The sequence below is a fragment of the Bos grunniens genome, chromosome 25 (assembly GCF_055505025.1).
Source record: "Bos grunniens cultivar Pamir isolate PY7600 chromosome 25, Bosgru_T2T1.0, whole genome shotgun sequence".
NCBI classification, from domain to species: Eukaryota; Metazoa; Chordata; class Mammalia; order Artiodactyla; family Bovidae; genus Bos; species Bos grunniens.
The window spans coordinates 2,665,600-2,672,361 of NC_141189.1; the positions used below are offsets into that span (position 1 = coordinate 2,665,600).

The 6,762-nt window shown below is 36.3% G+C and overlaps 1 protein-coding gene across 2 annotated transcripts in view; it reads left to right on the forward strand.

Moving 5' to 3' along the window:
• Positions 1-6,762, forward strand: part of SDK1 (sidekick cell adhesion molecule 1) — a 742,921-nt gene that overhangs the window by 87,415 nt on the left and 648,744 nt on the right. The window lies entirely within an intron of this gene.

The following is a 6,762-nucleotide window of genomic DNA, read 5'->3' on the forward strand; positions in this document are numbered from 1 at the left end:
GTGTTATAATTAAGGGCCAGTTTTATTTTGGACTTCTGGGTTCATGGGATTTTATTACATTATTATAAAACATACACAAAAAATTTTACAGTTGTGGTTACTTTCACGTTAACACACGAGATAGGGAATCTATTATGTAATGGAATTTCATAAAAGAGCTTTGACCTTGGCTTTCAAATCCGTTTTTATGGCCAGAAGAATTAGGGAGCATATCTCTGCCCTGTCCCCCATGGGACTGCCTTAGCTTGCCATACCTCCATATCAGGACAAGATAGGAGTATTGAAGAAAGGAGTGCTGCTTTGAGATGAGAGATTGTCACACACTGCCCTTTCCTAGGTCCCTGCCACCACCTTCAGTCTCGTAGCCCTCAGCTCCACAGTGTGCTCTGAGGGGTTTAATAAATACAGAGCAACGGTCAGCAAGGCCTCAATAAGGACACAGACAATTCTGCCCTTATTGAATCTGTGTTTAAAGCATGAAGTTTTCTGGTTGCTCAAGCATTCAAGAGATTCTTTAGAATAACCAAGTGGAGAGCTGGGGGAGATACCCCACACTGTCATCAGGATGACTTGTGCATAGTGTCATGCAGGCAGGGTTAGAATGGAGAGGAAATGAAGAAAAATGAAATTTAAACAGCCACAGTTTTCTATTTTAAAGAATGACTTTTTAAAATAGAAGTGTCAGCACAGAGAATTGATAATGGGAGTACTGCCACTGGGTAATTTATATCACTGAAAATCTTTTTGAGAGACAGTGTTGGTAGAGTCAGATGGTGCTCCTAAACCTTTTCACGTATGGAATCCATAGGAAATGTTTATTTTATGGCTTGTTGAGGAAAATAGCAAGGCTGCTTGTGGCTACAGTAGCTGGAACCAACCATGGTTCACTGGTTGTGAAAATCCAACCTTTCTGAATTTGCTTCTTATTTACCTGTCTGAACTACGGGGATAGTTCTGCCAACTTGTCATGATTTTGTATCTACTTGTTTTAGAATACAAAAATTATCCCTTGGTTTCTCAAATACTGAAAATGTAACATAAGATTTGAATACTGGCCAAATCAGAGGACATGCATTTGTACAAATGCATAGCCATTCTGTTTTATTGTCATTTGACTCTCTGGATTTGAAGGCCAATGCGCAGCATTTGCTAGCAGTTGATACTGATGCTCACGTGTATTTGTGGCTGTCTTTCCTGGTTTTGTCACGTGGAAAGTGTGAACACCTGCTGCTGTGTGTGCCGTGTGCAGGCTGTTGTGGGAAAGACAAAGAAGCAGAAAACTGGTCCTACTCGTGGACCTTGATTTGCTTCATCACGTGTTGCTTTTTTACGAAACATAAATGATAAAGTGGTGTCATTTACAGAAAATAATATGCAGAGAATAAATGTAAAAATGTCTTAAAGAAGAGAAGGCTCCATGTGGCTTAGTGTCTTGCACTCAGTAGGATATACAGGGGATATGTGTGAGGTCTAATTGAGATTCTTAGGAAAGGATTTAATGAGGACTGAACTGAATTATCAGACATAAAAGATGGTGAAGTCTGGCTATTCAGAGAGTTTTTATTGTCTTCCTAAGAAATTTACTTGGAAGCACAATATTCATTTCTAAAGAGGAGGACTAAGTTTTAGAAAAGAAATTTCTCCTAGATACTATTATAAAGTTTGAGTATTTCTATTATGATTTTATTACATCCCATCTGTGGTAGATGTTTTATTGGAATTATTTGGATGTTATCATCAAGCTGTGACAATGATGTTTTAAAGGTCATACGCAAAACACAATTAAATTTCCCAAGTGAAATAATATGCATTGTGAAAGGCAAATAATTTGAAGTAGTTTCTTTTTTTTTATATGGGCCATTTTATGATGACATTTTGAGGTATTTAAATAGATCACTATATTGTTTCCTTTTTGATTGCAATTTTCCGTTCACTATTTGTGTACCTTAAAAATAGAAACCAGTGTGTTTAAGTTACAACATTATTGAGTCTTATAGTTAATATAAACTTTATTTAAATTCAACAGTAGGTTCTATTATAACTATGTGAAAACTTACTAATATTATGTGTTCTTATATAAATGTGATGGCTTCTGATTGGTAGAGATTTAATTATGCACACTTTGGTTTATTATAAATTGGATAAACCAACAGTTCTGTACCTGTGTCATTTGCTTACTCATTAGGAGATTGCTAAGATTCCCTTCGTCTAAAATTTTGTGATTTTAGTTTTACTTTTTTCCCTCTAAAAGTAATAAATGATTATTTCTTTCAAATGTTTGGAAATTAATACTGGAAATTTAAAAATTATTATTGCCTACCACATTATTTTAATATTTGACAGTGTTTTCTGTTTGATTTGTGGTGCTGACTCATAAGTGCCACTGGGAACAAAGGCATTTTGGTTCTAATATAATGATCGGTTATTTAGGTAGCAGATAATGACTTGGGCAAACAAAAATTTCTTTATAATTATGAGCAAAATAACAGATGATACCTATCTGAATAAAGTGAAAAACACAAGTACATTAAAAAAGGTTAACTCAATATCATATCAGTTTCAATAGCCCAAAGGTTACTCTCTCTTAAAAATAGGCTGATATGGTGGTTTGTTCCCGTGTGGATTGCTCACTGGTGTGTACTTTCTGAGAGGGCAGGTGTGCTGCACATCTGATGGGTACTAGAGTATTGTATTTCAAATTGAATTAAATGGAAATATGTGTGTGTCTACCTGTTTATCTCAGGTAATAGAGAATTGATAGCATTATTAACGGAGTCTGTTGACTTTTCTTTGTTTATCTAAACAAATGACTAGTCTGCCCTTAGGATTGGCATTGTTGTAGGGATATAGTAGAAGTTGTTGGGAAAGGAGTTGGAAATGATTAAAATTATTAAGTACTTCTGAACTGGGTTTGAAAGCTTCTCTGGGCTGAAAGCCAGTTGATTCTTGTCAGTGTTTTTACATGACTGAGGTCAGTTACTTCAGAGTTAGAATAACTGCTGCCTTGGTAAATGGTTTAATTCTGCCTGGTGGTACAATATAGGATCCTTTTAAATGAGGCTGTAATTGGTGTTTAAGTAAATATGTTTTGATTGGACCAGAATGGAAAAGCTATTTTGGAGTATTTTCAAAGGCAGAAGTTTAAAATAATGTAACTTGTTAATTTTGTGTTCTGTTATATATAGAGTAATATTTGAGATTTCAATTTTTATATTAAGTAAATGAAAATATTCACGTAAACCTTTTATATAAGAGGGATTACCAACAAGTGAAAGATTCTGAGCAAAAACAATTGGACTTAAAAAATTGAACTAGTTCACTAAAGACTTGGGTTCTTATCATGGCCTATCTTTGCCTTATCAAGGCCTATCATGGCCTTTTAACTTCAGGACGTTTTAGTATCCTCATTGTTAAAGAGGATCTAGTCCAACTCTCTCATTTGTGAAACCTTCCTTAGTCCTGGAATACTTTGTGAAGGAAATGAGTGTGGCTTTAGTGGCTGTATAAGTTTAAGGGGGAGGATAGAGTAGTTGGAGGTGAAGCATGGATGTGCCTCATCCAGATGACCCAGAGCCTTATTGCCAGACAGGACTGCACAGATTTCACACCATTTGCACAAGTTAGGAGCAAGCAGCCACTGGTCTGACCACTGGTTTTAACGCTTGTCCCAAACATTGTGTATTGAACAGCCTTATAGATGTGTACCCTCTCCATTCCCCACAGTCTCTACCTTCGTTTTGTTTCATAGCTGCCTGTCATCTCTGCCTTTTTGCCTTTGGAATTTTTTGGGTTTACCCCATGTTGGGGTAATGTGTAGACATAGAAAGGTTTGGAGAGGAGAGTGACGTCATCAGTTATGCTTATAGGAAAGTTCACTTTAGCCAAACAGTGCGAGGTTGATAGAGAAGGGTAGTGTCTGGGTAGCTAACCCTGTAAGAAAGTTAATAGCAGTATTTTCATTTTGTTTCATTGCTGTCTTCCTCAGAATAGTTCTGTATGTTAAAATATTTAAACAAAATGTAGAACAACTTAATCCAAATGTTTTTTGCTGTCAGTTAAAAGCTGATGCTTTGAAATAAGAACTCGGTCAATTACCATCTCACTATGCTTATCTTGGCATAGAACTTGGATGTGTGTATTGCAGTGGACTCTTAGCTTAGAAAATCTATCTTAGATATGCATGCATGCATACTCCATCTCTAAGTCATGTCCAACTCTTTGTGTTCCCGTAGACAGTAGCTCGCCAGGCTCCTCTGTCCATGGGATTTCCCAGGTGTGAATACTGGAGTAGGTTGCCATTTCCTTCTTCAGGGGATCTTCCCGACCCCAGGATCAAACTTGTATGTCCTGCATTGACAAGTGGGTTCTTTACTCTGAGCCATCAGGGAACCCAGTATTAGATATAGATATATCTATATAAATTGCAGCGAGTCAGACATGACTGAGTGACTGAACAACAACAACATATAAATCTTATCTGCATTGATATGTCTGTGGGGAAGATTTTCAGAGCCCACAGACAGTAGAAATAACCCTAGATTTGCACTGAAGTACCAAACGTGTTTCTCTATGTACCACTTGTATCTGGGGGAAACTTGCTTTATTATCTTATCCTCTCCTACTGCACTGTCTGGGCACATTGTTGTCAAGTCGAGATCAGATACACCAGAGTTAGACCTTGTTCAAATCTTGTCTCTTTCTTCAACTTTGGGCCAGTTCATTAATCCACCTGAGTTTTTGTTTCATTTTAGATCATTGATAGATAGATGATTTTATGGATGTGATGAAACATACTAAAAATATATAGCTTTATCATCCAGACGAGGGTAGTAAACAAGAATAAGCCAATCTCCTAGTGTTTGAATGTTTTTCATCAGAAGGAATATTTAAGGGAAAGCCACCAAAGGCTTCTTGAATGATGGAGAAGCCACACACAAAATCCACATATAAACACCCAGGCACACAAGGACACATATGTGTGCATAAATACAAACACTGATATAAGCACAAAGTGAATTTAGAAGGTTAATTGATGAACGGAGGAGTTTCCATTTTGTAGAATAAGAACAAACAGGACATCTGTAACGTAAGCATTCCACTTTTATACTAAAACAGAAAAGCAGAAAACAACCTCTTCTAATTTTTATGTCTTTGTGGACAAGATTGAGCAAACTGCAGAGTTGGTGAGGCACAGACCATTTGTTGCCAACAGGATTAAGCATCCTAGAGGAAAGAGGCACAGATTATCCTTTCACCTGAAATTGCTCTTTTTCTCCATACGAGTAGGGAAAACAAAAACACACAACAGAAAGCACACACAATGAACAGAGACAGCATACTGCCGGCACTGATGATGCCTGGGGTGAAGGGAGTCCTTGCGAGTTGGCTTTTGTTTCTCCCTTAGTTAACGGCCTACTCAGAATGCACTGCGCTTCCTGGAACTTCATATTAAACATTTCATAGATCACAGAAGGAATTTTCAAACAGCATAATCTTTGCTGAGAGCCATTACCAAACATTTGTTCTTTCAATGACTCTTTGAAAACAAAGCTTCTTTGAGCGCTCTTGCACTGTGCCAGGCTTCACAGATTTTTGCATCATGGGAAGTGATATTTTGTGTTTGTGTGTGTGACCAGTGGCATGGTTGACTGGTCTCAGCAACCTGCTTAATCTGTGATGAAAAGATGTGACTGAAAGAACAAAGAAATGAAGGAAAAAATAAGTTTAGCAACAATATGTTTGCATACAGGAAGAAGTTTTTCCCAACGCGTGTAACATTGGTCAGTCTCCTTTAATAAAGAAGATTTATTTTCAGGAAACCAGCTTTATGTGAATGATATCATAATATTTTATTTACCTGTATTTTGACATTTCAAGCTGGGTACTAGAAACTGAAGATTCTTCATACAGCAAACGTTTCTTGGATGATATGTCAGGCTCTGTTCTAGCATTGGGTATCCAGGGGTGTGTAAGAATAGGTCCTTGCTTTTAAGGGGATCCTACTTTTGTGGCAGAATTGTAGCAAATCCTGTAACTAGTCCTTATTGAATGACTACAATGTGCCAGATTTGGTTCTAGACTCTGGAGATAGTGGCAGGCATAGTCTTGCTCCCAGAACACACTATGACTATTAAGAGAAAGGGACAGTCGAGGGTGGGAAGCTCAAACAGAACTTACAGAGAATCAGCTAAAGTCCAGTGTATGGTGATAACCTGGGAACTCTGTGGTTCACTCTTTTTGCTCAAGTAAATTCCCTTTATGACTAAAATGTTACGTTTCCTCTGTTCTATATTATTAATTATCCATCTTCAGTCTTTAATTATAAGCATTTGCTTTATTGATTTTTTTAAAAAAGTTCATTCTGATTATTTCTAAAAGAAGTTACGAACAAATTCCATACAGCAAGCCATTTGACAAATTACTGAAAAAATATTTGAATAATATGACTATTTCATTTATCTTGTTATTGAAGGAGATTTTAGCCAATTTCTGCTTCCTATATGTTGAATCGATCATTCTTTTCAGCACCTGTTTGTAAAAGCTTGTTGATTTGATCTGTACTTGAATTAACTGTTTACATTTAATCTGCTGGATAGACAGTACTATGGATTACTCTATTTATGAGTAATAATTGAGTATATAATATATAATATTATATAATATATATATAATAATATATAATAAATGAGTATAATAATTATTCTATGAGTAAATTGTTTTATTTTAATATATATTCTAAATTCTGCCTTTAGAAATTCATTT